The sequence below is a fragment of the Caloenas nicobarica genome, chromosome 2 (assembly GCF_036013445.1).
Source record: "Caloenas nicobarica isolate bCalNic1 chromosome 2, bCalNic1.hap1, whole genome shotgun sequence".
NCBI lineage: Eukaryota > Metazoa > Chordata > Aves > Columbiformes > Columbidae > Caloenas > Caloenas nicobarica.
In genome coordinates this window covers 109,172,962-109,187,406 of record NC_088246.1, presented here as the reverse complement: position 1 = coordinate 109,187,406, position 14,445 = coordinate 109,172,962, and the positions used below count along the sequence as shown (strand labels likewise).

At 46.5% G+C, this 14,445-nt stretch overlaps 1 protein-coding gene and 1 long non-coding RNA gene across 3 annotated transcripts in view; one reads left to right on the top strand and one right to left on the bottom strand.

Annotated features, from left to right (window-relative positions):
- Positions 1–14,445, top strand: part of LDLRAD4 (low density lipoprotein receptor class A domain containing 4) — a 291,893-nt gene that overhangs the window by 257,253 nt on the left and 20,195 nt on the right. The window lies entirely within an intron of this gene.
- LOC135985584 (uncharacterized) lies at positions 5,175–14,367 on the bottom strand. Of its 2 annotated transcripts, none has more exons than XR_010605794.1 (4): positions 14,182–14,367; positions 9,996–10,094; positions 8,336–8,479; positions 5,175–7,555 (listed from the first exon to the last, which is right to left on the bottom strand). It is a non-coding gene; the product is annotated as an uncharacterized LOC135985584 (long non-coding RNA). The 2 variants fall into 2 exon arrangements; XR_010605793.1 differs by having other exon boundaries at positions 9,996–10,091.

Below are 14,445 nucleotides of genomic sequence, written 5' to 3'. Positions count from 1 at the left end.
TTCCTGGCTAGAATAAGAATGAGGCCGGCGCTTGTCTTTTGCCGCTGACAGCGGTCAAATGCGTGCGGCGTGATTTCCATAGCATCCAGACAGTCGGAGCACCTAATATCTACCTGTCTAGTCAATACATCAGCTTTGCTGGAGCAGGGAGCTGAAGTTTGTCATTGAGGCGGGTTTCTAATGCAGCACGAATGGATCTTTCAGCCGTACTCCAGGGTAAACATTGTGAGCCGCACAAATTTATTTACCAGCAGTGACAAATAACTGTGTCAGTCACTTCTGGGTTTTTTTTCCCGAAATAAGACGTTCTCTATAAATGCCTTTATGGATTTAATTTTTGTAGCTTTAAGCTGGGGCTGGGCGGAGGGGACTTCTTGCTGTTTAAACAGGTTAATATTAGTGTTTATTTCCCTCTGTGTTTCAGCACATGAAAAATTAGTTTAAGTTTGGACTCGATGATCTTCATGGTCTTTTCCAACCTATATGATTCTATGATTCTAATAACCTTCAGAGGGACCCATTTCAGGATTTAACAATTTGAGGGTAGCAGCTAGGAAACACTGTCCCGGTATCAGTATTGAGGGGAGTTTTGCTTAAAAGCATAGCTGAGATACAAATCTTGACCCTGCCGGGGCTACCTGGAGGGGGAAGAGGAGCGGGAAGGAGGGGGCTCCTTTGCCCACAGGGTGCTGAGCAAGGCCTGGTTCTCATTTCAGAAGTTTCTTGGCTCATCTCAGGCACAGAGCTGTGCTTGAAGTTTAACACTTCCATTTTGAGAAAGAATACTTGCCGCTATAGTGCGGTATATTTCTGCGTTGCGTTCGTACAGATATTTTGGGAAATTGTTTTCCCAGCCGTAAATCCTAAACTGTACATTTGCTGTGGAATTCTCAGCCACCAGCTAAAACACCAATGTGTCTGGCAGCGGATAAAGCTGGGGATCTAGTGGGAGAAACCGGCGTAGCCTTTTTAGAAGTGAAGGAATGGAAGTTAATGGGTGGCTGGATGCAGTATGGAGAAACACGAGCGTGCTCTGAATGGGGGAAAGTGGGAAGAGTTGTTAGCTGAGCAAGCCAGACACACCTAGACGGCATCCTGAGCTGCTGCCAGCCCACACGGGGCTTTTGGACCTCTTCCAGGCTTTGTTCCTGAAAGTAAATTGTTCAAGATGGGAAACTTTGAAGATTGCAGTGACCAGTGAGCTGTGCCTCTGGGTCTGAGCTTTAAGGGAGAGAACTTGGGCTTCAGATTTGGGCTAGAGGCTCAGGGAGAAAAAGCTGTGATCCAAGTTAGCCTACATTTCATTCATTTGCAGGAGGTGGTCTGCAATTTTTTTTGCTGTTTCTTCCTTATAAATGGGATTTATTCTGGCCTCGGAAGCTGAGAAAGGGCTGTCGATCTGATTATTTAGTTTAGCTATTGACTTGCTTTGTAGCTGCAATTCATATTAAAATGATCACCTCTGCATCTACTGCACAGGAGCAGCATGTGAAGAAATTCAGTAACATCTATAAACCATTCAAAATATGTAAAACAATGGATATATGCTAACTATTATGTTATTTATGTAATGCTTTGATAGCCGTGTTGCAAAACAAATGAGGAGGTGGGGATATCTTTTGGAACAGAATATACTGCAGCGCCTGCCTTGATCTGCATTAGACATCTGCACTGTGAAGTACAAGTGATGCTGAAAGATGCACTGAGAAAACAAGCGGGTTACAGTACTGTCGTGTTAAAAATGACAAAATGTGTAGGCAATAGAGAAACTAAAACTACCTCAGTTTTAGGCAGAATTGTAAAGTATTAACTGCAGAAATACAGCAGAAAAGATGAAATACGAACATTTTGGAAACTGGGCCTCCGACAGTTCTTTATGCGACAGAAGTTCACACTGTGCTAAAAAAAAAAGAAAAAAGAAACTTTTTTTTTTAGCAGAAAAAACAGACCATCAAATTTTTCTGATTTGACACTGAGAACCACAGTTCTTACCTCTAAAAGTAAAAAACAACAAAAAAAAGACACCTTCCTGAAAATTTTTGGAGGTGTTCAGGTTTAAGCTGGCTTTGAGGAAGACAGCTGTAAGGAACGAAAGTCCTAGCCTGAGCTTTCAGAGCAAGAAATACGCGAGGACATGAAGGAAAAATGCCAGAGTCCTTCTAAAATCAAAATGTCCAAGCCATCTGCCCGAAAAAGGATAGGTTGGAGCTGAGAGCCAGTTTGGGTTGTATGACAGATTTGTGTTCTCTGTATGTATACAACCTTGGCTTGAGCAATTCCCTTCTTGCCATCTTTTGTGTGTAAAGCAGAAATCAGATACACTGACAGCCAGGTAAAGTTATTCAACATGTCTAAAAAAACCAGGATGAGCAGTGGAATGGGTGTGCCTTTTCTAATTAATTCAGCAAAGCTGTGCTAATACGATGATACACAGCTGCCAAGGCAGGAAACATGGCAGGCGAGGTATGAGCAGCAACTCAGCCTCACCGTCCTTAGTGTCATACAGCAACATTTCTCAGACTTCATCCACAAGCCATCAGTGATGGGTGCACTGACATTTCTCCCATGAGACCCTTTTGAGTAGCTACTGCAGCCAGGGGATCAGATCCTCGAGAAGAGAGGTGGGCTCTTGCTGCAGGCTGGAAACTTTTTGAGGGAAGTAATTGCAAGTTCTGGCAACATGGATAGTGGGATTGAGTGCACCCTCAGCAAGTTTGCAGAGAACACCAAGTTGTGTGGTGTAGTCAACATGCTGGAGGGAAGGGACGCCATCCAGAGGGACCTTGACAGGCTTGAGAGGTGAACCCATGTGAACCTCATGAAATTCAACAAGACCAAGTGCAAGGTCCTGCACATGGGTCAGGGCAGTCGCAAACATAAATACAGGCTGGGTGGAGAATGGATTGAGAGCAGCCCTGAGGAGAAGGACTTGGGGTTATTTGTTGATGAAAGCTCAACATGAGCTGGCAATGTGAGCTCGCAGCCCAGAAAGCCAACTGTATCCTGGCCTGCACCAAAAGCAGTGTGGTCAGCAGGTTGAGGGAGGTGATCCTCCCCCTCTGCTCTGCTCTGGTGAGACCCCACCTGGAGTCCTGTGTCCAGCTGTGGGGGCCCCAACATAAGAAGGACATGGACCTGTTAGAGCGAGTCAAGAGGAGGGCCATGAAGATGATCAGAGGGCTGAAGCACCTCTCCTGTGAAAACAGGCTGAGAGAGTTGGGGTTGTTCAGCCTGGAGAAGAGAAGGCTCCTGGGAGACCTTACAGCAGCCTTCCAGTACCTAAAGGAGACCTATAAGAAAGCTGGAGAGAGACTTTTTACAAGGGCATGTAGTGACAGGACAAGGGGTAATGGCTTTAAACTGAAAGAGGGTAGATTTAGATTAGATATAAGGAAGAAACTCTTCACCATGAGGATGATGAGGCACTGGAACAGGCTGCCCAGAGAAGCTGTGGATGCCTCATCCCTGGGAGTGTTCAAGGCCAGGCTGGATGGGGCTTTGAGCAACCTGGTCTAGTGGAAAGTGTCCCTGCCCATGGCAGAGGGCTTGGAACTAGATGATATCTAAGGTCCCTTCCAACCCAAACGGTTCTGTGATTCTAAGTTTGCGCTGCACTTGGCTGAGGCTACAGAAATAGGAGCGGCATAGGATGTATGGGGAGTATACATCACCCTGCCTGAGGGCAGGGGCTGCGTGGCCAGGCCTTTGCCACATGCCACAGGGAGTTAGTCTGCATGGTCCTCATGGTCTGGTGTGCCCAGGCATTGAGGACAGGAGAGAGGGTACACATGTGCACGTAGGTGTTTGATGAAGTCCCCTGTGCGGGGGAGGCTGGATGCCGTGTGCAGGTGGCCAGCATGTGCCTCTGATGTCAGACACATCCCAGACCCCGCATGCTTGCCAAATACGCACTGCGCTGGCAAACCACACACTCTCACGAGTCGTTTTTCGGGGACTTCTGAATGGCAAAAAGCCCGGTCTGAGCTGCTATGCAGATCAGGATGCCGAGCGTCCTGAAATCCCAGACAAATCTCCTTAGCGCTTTTGGTAAATCTGCAACTGGGATTTACCATTGTGACAGCACATCCTAAGCGTGGTAAAAATAGCCCGTCTCTCAGCATTGCAGACCTGACTCACGTCCCACAGTTAATGGGTGAGCAGTCAAGGCTGCTTCTTGAATCGCTGCACAAACGCATGAAGCGGTCCCGGTTTGAGGGGATCACAAAGCTGCATTGCAAAGCGCTTGCCTGGCTCAGGCTGGTTCTCTGCAGCTTTGGCTTAAAACTCGGAGGATCAGAAGTACGGCAGAGACGCCTGACCTCAGGCCGAAAGGGATGATGGAGAGATCTCTCTGCCCTTTGCTTTTCCAGAAGACTGCTTGCCTGGAGACGGTCTGGAAGGTGTGCTGTGCGGGCAGCGTCCCCTCCTAGGCTGGGTGGGAAACACAGTCCTCTCTTTCTGGAAGCTGCAGAACAATTCGGTTTTAGCCCTTCGCCTTAATCCTAATGAAAACCGTGGGTTTTATTAAAAAATAGAACCATGCCAAATTTGAAGCAGCAGTAGTTTTGCTACCCCAATGGGGTAACGTGGAGAAATGAGAGGGAGTGAACGTGCTTTTCCTGCTCTGTGTGTTCATGCACACATGGGAGAGCACGGTTTCTCTGTCGAATCACAGAATGTCCCGAGTTGGAAGGGACCCACAAGGATCATCAAGTCCAGCTCCCGTCCCTACATATGACAACCCCGAAATTCACACCATGTGTCTGAGGGCGTTGTCCAATCGCTTCTTGAATATTGTAATCTTGAATACTCTTCTAGAAATCAGGTGTTACTAATGTTCTTTGCTATTACTCATTAAAAAAGAAAAAAAAAAACCCAAACACAACTGTAAAAAACCTCCACACCTGTAACCCTGAAAATGAGTATCTTGATCTCAAAACTTCCTCTCCAACAAGGAGATTCACCCAGAAAGTCCCACCCCACCCAAATGGGGTGTAACAGTGTCTCTTCAGTGGGCTACACCAAGATGCAAGGGGTGAGTCAGTGCAGTGTCAGAAGTACAGTTGCACAGAGTGGGAACACAGGATGAAGTAGCTTGAAATGCAGCCTCCCATCCAAAAATACCAGCCAACCAACTGTAAGATACATTAGCTGTCAGTTGCCAGTGTGTCTGGTGAGATTTCAAGCAAATTATGTTTATTTTTGCTGTCACACACACAGAAAAATGCTATTGCAGCTGCTTGGGGTTGACCTTTTGCTCATTGGGACAGGGCACCCATCCACTGACCACTGGGCAGACTTTGAAAATGCGCCTTTGTGATTTAAGTGCTCACGTGTCATCTTCAGAAGTGGCTTAGCAGACCAGATTCCATACGGTGCTGGTACCGGGGTGCGTGTGAGGAGTGCAGGGAGCGAGGCCGCGCTCTGCGGAAGCGCTGCACGAGTGCTGCTGTGCAACCAAGGGAGAGAAGAGCGGGGACGGGCAGGGAGAGCTGACGGGACTTCCCTTAGGTCACTGGCAGGTTTGTAGTAGAGCTGGAGAGAGAAGCTGAATCTCAGTCTGATCTCGTAGCTAGTACACCATGCATCTCCTTAAACATCTCCTGTGCCATACATTTGGGGCAGTCTTGTATGCTCTGTATGCAGAGTCATTTTTCCTTTTCTTTCTCAGTCCCTGAAGTCGTCCCACGAGACACTTAAGCTTTATGGTATCCTACCCGATCCAGTATAATGCTGGTAGTACAGAAAAAGTGGAGCAGCCGTGTTCGAAAGCACCCCTCAACCCTCACTGTGACCCCAGCTCTGTCCTGGAGTCTGTTCAGAAACATCCGTTCCCCCCCAGTGCCTGGGCTCAGTAACATCACAGCCCACCCAGCAGTGCGACCCTGCTGCTCCGTGTACGAAGCGGCACCGCGCTGCTTGTACCCTTAGGACCCTGGTTTTGGTTTTGGCTCTTGGCTTCCACCCTGAATTGGTGGTGTGATTGGAACTACCTAGAGGTACAAGAGTTACCCTGGCCTTAGGTCAGGTACAAGAGGTTGGTGGTCTTCATATTAAATGGTCAAGCTGCCTTCCTATCACATGTGCAGTGTCTCAGAAGTGGCTTGAGTTTTTCGATAACAACAATTCTGCTGAAAACAAGAATACTGTTGTTGCGTCAGGCAGGACTGGCCTCATCTAATGTAAAGTAGATGCGGATTTAAGCTTTGAATCGAGTTGCTAGGGCGCTGTCCATCAAGTGGTATTTGGAAAACATTTTTTTAGAAGCTACGCCAGTTTTGACATGCTGCTTTAATGCTTTTCTGGCTGCAACAGGGCAAGACAGAAATTTTATGTTGTCATCACACAGAACTGTGAAGTGTGCTTTTTTTTTTTTTTTTTGCTTTCTCTCTCTTGCACTGTCATATGGAAACCAGATCAAGATTATGAAATTAGTGCCCACAAACTGTGATCTTTTTTTTTTTCCTTTGCGGTGGGAACTGACAAGTCAGTGATGGCTCAGTGCTGTTGGTACTAGCTGTTCACGCCGCACGCATTTGTATGTATCGGGAAGTGCCGAACTTGGCGTGCTTCTCGGTTGGCACGCAGGCTGGTGAAACGTCAGATTTTTAATTGTGATAAAGTTCACGAAAGAAGAAATTATGGCAGATGTTTCCTTTTGTCAGAGCCGAACTGAATCATTAAAACGTGATATGATGTACTATGAACGAGTCAGCGTAAACACCATCCCTGTGAACAAATCAAAAGACTGAAGAACGTAGACCGGTCATGGTAATGTTAAAAACCACGTGGTCTGAATGCTGTATTACCAAGCTTTTCTCTTTAAATGCAGAGCATGAATCTTATGAATTTTTATTGCCTTTATACAAAATGAAAAGATAACATTCTGCTTCGGTAAAAATAGCCCGGTGGCTTCTGCAACGCGGTTGTCATTTGGCTGGTGGTTTACTCAGACGTCCGCTTTTCACAAGCAGCAGTGAGATATCCGATTCCCATTGAGCGCTGAGCTCGCTTGCCTCATTCCCTCTTCTCTGGAGAATGTATTTTTGGGAAGTCTTACTCCTTTGCCAGTCTGAGGGAAGCGGCAGAAATGCCGCTGCTTGCCGAGGAATGCCTGTGATGATGCGTTAAAATTGGCTCCGGGTAAGCGGTTATGGAAAAACTGCAGGAAGCATCCGAGGACCGATGTTCTCTGTGGACTTTCTCTCCCATCTCCTCCTGACATCTCCTTCGTCGGGATTTTTGTTTACACGGTGACTTAGGCCATTAGTCAGAAATGAAGTGCATTAGAAACTTCCTGATGCTCCCCCATGAGCTGAGTACATTATGTCTGCAGTTTTTCTCATTTTTGCTGGCCTAAGAAGTCTTGACTAGATTCTGATTCTTATTTCCAGTCTTGTCATCTGCTGGAATCAAAGGAATTGACGAATACCTTCGTTGTGATGTAAAGGTCAAAGAAACACTGGAAAGATGTGATCAAATTGTATCTCAAAATGTTTTATGCCATTCTTCTGATTTCTGATTTGAGGGAGCCTGATTTAACAGCTTTGGAATGCTGGGGATTGGGAATAAAATACTCTGTTATACCATAAAGTGGGTTATAAACTGTAAAAAATCCAAATAGTTTTGCATGTCAAAAATCTCAGTCCACATCACTTTTGGGGCTGTACTGCAAGTGAGGTAAATGTGTTTTGCACACCAATTTAAATGCTCTTAAACTGTGACCCCCTTCTCCAGATAAATTACTTTGATTTATTGGGGACAATTTGTGTTTGTGTACCTGTGCATACACAAATTGTATACAGACAACATGTTTTATTTTAAGCGGGGCTGCAGAAGCCAGAAGTAATGAGCTCAGTAAAATAGCCATGCAGAAGGATTAAATGATGGCAGTTGTTAATGGCAAAGCATCTATAGTTTTTGCACCTCGGCAATTTGTGGAAATGCAGTGTTCTTTTTTTAAATAGCATAAATTTTTACACATCTCTTGCACCATAGGAACTTAATCCATCATGAAACCTCGTTAGAAGCTGCACCATTGCATCCTGAGGCACATGTGAAATTTGTGTGAGTCACTGATTTGTGATCAAGCTGAAGGAAACTGAGTCTACAATTCTTAAGAAAGAAGCCGCCCATTTGGGATGCATTTACGCAGCTCCTTTGTATAAATCATTAGTGCTATAAACTATCCATTATTGTTAGGAGAAGAAATTTAACAATGCAAATAAAACAAAATACTGTGGCAGAGCAATTTTATACTTGATTGTAATGTTTAATGGCATGTTCTCATAAAGAGATTTTCCCATCCTTCAGACCCATCATGTCTGTGACTCACTTGATTTCCGATGGTTTGAACATCCCCCGTTTTATTCCTAGAGTTGTTTTCTCTAGAGCAATTTCTGTAAACGTGCTGCAGCGTGGGGTTATCCAGGGTTAATTTCCCTTATGATTACATGTCCAGACAGAGTGTGTGTAAATACTGCAAGACAAATAATAACAAAACTGTAGGATAAAAGAAAACAAAGAAAATTCCTTTGTTTTGCTCGTAGATCCCATTTTTCAGTATCTATGTATTTCCTTTGCTCATTTTTAAATGTTAATACTAGCTTACATTGGCATTGTAGTTCTTTAAATGCATTATTTTTCAGTCATCACTGAGCTCAAATTTTGCATTATGTTGATTCCTTTTCTCACTCATATCTCATTGGATCCTCTTTCTAGATTCCTCTCTTCATCCTTTACTTCCAGGTACTAGACAGCACCATCAGTGAGGCAGAGCTTCGTGTCTCTAAACCAGCTGATTATATTAATGTCAGAAATAAAATACAGCTCTTCACATTCTACTTGTATTTTTAGTACCTTATTGTAATGCTTTTTCTGCTTTCCTTTCTTATCTCCGTTCTATGTCTTGCCCTTAGGTTTCTTTTTTAGATCGGGGTTGCTGGGTTTTCTTGTGATCTTCAGAGGTTTCTGCACTGTCCAGCTTTTTAAGTCTTTCCACACACCCTAGTGAGAAAGGACTAAAATACCTTGATAGTCTGTTAATCTGCAGTCAAGTGCCCATTGTTTTCTTTTCCTGGCTGCCAAGGAGTCTGTTGGCGATTGAGATTTATGGAGTGAATAATCCACCTGGCAGGAGACTCTAACTCCAAAGAGTGTTTTTAGTGGAAGAATGAACGTTCCTTTTTGTGTGTAAAATACCACTTAATAGCTTGTTTAGCAACCTATATTTCTACAACAGGGCTTTCGGTTTTGTGTTGGAGGTGGATTCTTGCATATGCATAGATTCTAGCACCCATGCTAATTCTGTCTCTCATTTGACTTTCATCTGTTCCTATGGTAGGATAATGCATGATGTGATCTCTCAGCTTTTTAATGTGGTCCTTAGTGCATCTCTTCTGGCTCCTGTTTGAATGGGCTAACAAAAAATATTAATAATGAGGGATGATTCTTCCTTGTACTTGCTGGGAATCGCCTGGAAACCACGGGGAGTTTAGGCAGGGGTAGTCATGCTGCAACCACTGAGACTCCACGGAGTCTGGTACCAGGTGCTAATTGCAATTACTGCTGGGAGAACTCTGAATAACACCAGAATTAAACAAAACTACATTGTGATCCTTTCTTGCCTTTCCTCTTACTTAAATGGCTGACTAGATTTGTGCTCAAAATAAGCCAAAAGCTATGGAATATGATCACAATGAAGGATGGAAGAGATTGCAGTATTTTCAGTGCAGCTGATTTTTTAAAAGAACTAAATGGAGGACTGAATGGAGGATCAATGATTAAAAATAAGTGGAAGCCACCGTCTAACAGTGTTGAGCATAATGGGTACCCATGTGAAATTTTGGTTCTCAGCCACCTGGTTGCTTCGTCCCTTTAGGGATATTTTCATGGTCCGTGTAGCCTAAAGCTGGTTATCACCCTTAGATTTACAGCTGCCTTTCCCTGCCCAGAGTTTCTCATTCCTCATGCATCAGCAGTAGGTAATTCTGTACCTGTTTTTCAGCAGTGGCAGGGGAGCATCGAAGTCACCAGGCACAATCTCCCAGGTGAACAGGGCCAGCACATTATTCTCACTGTACCATTTAACCCTGCTGGAGGAGACAACTGTAAATTGCCTGCGTCGAGCCGGCGTGTGAGGACTAATAGAACTACAGTTGGGGTAATTCCTGAGTAGATTTTCTTACTCGTCAGTGTAAACAGAGCTAGGGCTAGTCAGGTCTGAACCGGTGACTACTTTTAAACCAGCACGTTATAATTCAGTGTCCCAGATTGAACCCTCCTTCCAGCACAGGAAAACAAACCAGCGCATGTGTGGCCGGCACATGGACCACGCGGGCTGTGCAACTAACTGTGCATATGAAGGACCGATTTATTCTTCTAGAGAGTTGGAGGGAGCTCTTTAACTGAGGATTGCAAAAGATGGTTTTATTTAAAAATAAACAAATAAATAAATAGTTGCATACTCCTTCCTATTAACATGGAGTAAATAATAGCTTTAACAGGGAGTTAATTTAAAGGCCTTAAACACTGTCCTCTTCTGCATTAAATTCCTCCACCAAACTTGCTTCTTTTCGGTTATGTTGCTAACCTCTCCACACTGCTCCGTCTGCTTGTGCTTTGCACCTAATCACGTGGGACATGACGACATAATACATCTAGATATGCACCTGCTGGCAAGTAAGTTACCTGAATTCACCGCCAATGAGAAAAGCACTTTTCCTTTCCCTGGGGTGGTGCCATTCTTCAGTATCTTTTTCTGGCAAAACCTACTAACTCAGATTTAACCGAAAAGGTGAAAATTTACCCCAGGAGGTGGCAGTTTGAGAGGCGGGGGCGTGGGGCATTCGGTGGGTGCATCTGCGGTGGTTATCTGGGTGGTCCCACACACCTAGGGGGCTGCCGTGCCAAAAGCATGGCTCCTGCACCACGGGCATGTGTCGCACAAACACGGCTTTGGCCATGAACATCGACCTGGTGCCGCCTGGAAGAGGCACGTAAAGACGCGTGGCCCTGTGTGAAGCGTTAATGGTTGTAGATTTGTGCCCATCTCAGATGGTTTTGTGGGCTGAATTCACAGCACAGGGAGGGGGAAGCACCTCCACGCACCCCCTACCGCCCCCGCAGTCCAGGTTCCCCAGATGAGTGTCCCCAACAGGCTCAGAGCAGGCAGGAGGAAACACCCCCTCGTTTTCCAGTTTCAAGACTGATTCTTCTTACTCGTCAGAGTACAGGCTGGCCAAGAGCCTGCCCACAGTCAGTAATGACTTTAGAGAAGCAGAGAAAAAAAAAAGGTAAGTCATGGAAATGTGAGTGTCATATTGAGAAAGCAGCATCTGTCCAGTTTTGGTCACCAAAGCACGACTGTTTTCTTACACTTAAGAGAATATCTTTACTATTAGTAAAACAAAAAAATCAGGTTTTGTTCTTGTGGGTTCCAGAATGAGTTTTTTGTTTTCCCAGTCAAGACTGAGGAGACAGATCAGTAACCACGTCCTTCATAAAAATTCACCTAAACGTTACCAAGTGTAGCTAGCCCTTGGCTTTATCATTAATCTGCTAGACTTGTAATGGCTTGCTGAGGAGTATTATGACTCGGTGTGCCAAAGCCTGCTCAGGGAGCTTCAACCCTGTCACCAGAGCAGCCATCCTGCTTATGGTTGTGGTGGAACCTGCTACTGGGAGAGGAATTTTAGAAGGAAGCCAGTCCTCCATCCATGTTGACAGAGCAGCTTTTATGGGCTTTCTGGCACTTGGCTGCGCGGTTGTTCAGGCCCCAAAGAGCTTGATTCACATTAAAAACATGATGATAAATTCTTAATAAATAGGTAATGAGCCAAATATTGTTCTGAGGGTGTTCTTGAGGATGCTTATCAGGTGTATTGCTTGTGGATACAGCAGTCTGTAACCATTTTGCAGTCATTGTGCCTGGACTTAGTACAGTCATATTAAACAAATTTTGATGGGTAGGGAATTAGGGGGCTAAAGAGGGAGTAAAGTGTCTAATGTATCAATCTCTCTATGCACCAAATCCTCAGTTTTGGAAAAGCAACTTTCATGCTGTAGGTTAATGCCCTTCAGGAACCGAGAAGACTCTAAACATCCAGGCTTCAATTGTAGGGCACCGAAGTAAGGGAGCAGCATTAATACTAATATATTCATTTTAATTTGTTTTCTTCTTATAGTCTTTACACTTATCTGAAACCAACTTCTCATTTCAAACATGAGGTTTGTTAATGATGTATGTGGGTCAATCTTTGGCTCAGAAACTTTGTTATACACTTCAGTACTTGACGACGGAGAATGTGCAGCAGGAAGATAATCAGCTTCAGCAGCAACTGTACATACAAAGCAGGTCATGCCCATACAACAGCCATGTTTAAAAGGCTGATCTGTTGAATTAATTGTTTTCAAAGTAGTCTAGGGGTGATAAGATTATAGTTTTGAAGGTATTCCACATATGCTGTCTGTACTGAATTATTTTCCTCTGGTGGTAATGGTGCTGTAGTCAGTTAATACTCTGCTTGCACAAAAGCATTCCATTGACATATGATTTAAACTCTTTCTGCTCTTCTAGGAACTCTCAAAGGATATTTAAAATATTCCCCCTTAAAAGGGACCTTTAAGAAAGATAGGGACAGACTTTTTAGCAGGGCCTGTTATGACAGGACAAGGGGTAGTGGTTTTAAACTAAAAGAGGGGAGATTCAGGCTAGACATGAGGAGGAAATTTTTTACAATGAGGGTGGTGAAACACTGGACCAGGTTGCCCAGAGAGGTGGTAGATGCCCCATCCCAGGAGACTTTCCAGGCCAGGCTGGACGGGGCTCTGAGCAACCTGATCTAGTTGAAGATGTCCCTGCTCATGGCAGGGGGATGGACTAGATGGCCTTGGAAGGTCCCTTCCAACCCAAACTATTCTATGATTCTATTTACAGTCCACAATCACTGTCCCCTGGCTTGACTGTAGTTTGGATTGGGGCCTTAGACCTTGCAATATTGAGCTAAACATCAACAATGGTTTAATAAATCCAGACAGTGGGGATAGCCTGCAACCAAACAAGAGGGCCCTGCTGTGTCCCATGGATATATATGTCAGGATGTGTCTCCCTAATATTTTAAACCCCTTGACTCTTCTTAGTGCTAGCTTGATGGGTGACCACAAGAAGGCCCACTCGTCTCAGCTTCCCTCCCCTCCTGGCTTTTGCTCCTTGACTTTGAGTCAAGGGATCTGTTGGTTTTGGGGTATTTTTTGAGACAGATCCATGGGGTTTGCAGACCCGCAAGGCGTGGGGAGCAGCGGGTCTATCACCATCACCAGCCCCAGAGTGTGTCCTGAGGGCTTGGACCATCGTGGCCGTGCTGTGACGGGGGGAGCAGTGCCGGTGTGGGGCTGCGCAGAGCCAGCCAGCCTGCGGGAAGCGGGACGTGGAGCCTGGCCAGCACTGCGGCCCAGCTCTGCCTTCGGCTGCTCGCAAGGCCTGAGGGTGACAAACACTCTTTTCTTGCTCACATAGACACACAGCGGTCTTAGCCGGTGCTTTGGGGATGCTACCATAACCCAGAGGAGTAACTAGGAACGGGAGGAGGGCTTGGCCGTGCCGGCGAAGCAGGTATAGGAGGAACATTCTGGGAGTTGAGGGACGTAACGCGGAGGGATGTGGCGCTAGCGCGGCTTCCTCGCGTGGCATGGACTCCCGTGGGGCTGTGCTGCTCCTGTGGGGAGCAGCGGCGGGGGCAGCCTTCACGTCCCCACTGCTGGCCTCCGCTGCGGTGCCCCGCCTGTGGGTACGGGTTGGATTTGGGGTGGGAGACCCATCTGCCTGAAGAACAGCCAAGCCAGAAGGGCTGGCTGGGTGGCAGGGCTGGTGCGGGCAGAGGGGTCAAGGGGAAGGCAGACGCCGCCGGAGACAGGAGTTCTGCCAAAGAAACACACACGTCAGTGGAGCCCAAGTCTCAAAAATCTCGGGTGTTTTCCTTTCCCATCCCCCTCTAGACGTTCCTTTTGAACTCGGGCGTGTGGATTGCTTGGGGTTATGGGCGTTATTTCTTCTGGCGGCTATTGCTTTGCAGTATAGCACCAGAATGTGTCTCCCTAATATTTTGTCCCGTTCCCCGCCCCCCCGACTCCACCTAAACCGCCGCGTAATAAAATCGCAGCTGCCAAGGTTTCTCTGCTCACTTTTGCCGGTTGTGTCCCTGCGGCGCGGGCCGGGCGGGGGCCGGGGGGGTGAGATTTCCCTGCCGGTGCCTTTTCAAGCGAGCGGGAGCCGGGCGCACAGGGCGCCCGCATCGTTCATTTCCCCGGGGAAGGCGTTTCGCTGCCCGCCCCGGGTTCCCGCGGGGGCTCCGGGCTGGCACCGGCGGCGGCGCCCGCGGCGGGCGCGTGACGGCGGGGCGGGGCGCGGGCACGTGCGAAGGGGGCGGGGCCGGCGGCGGCGCAGGC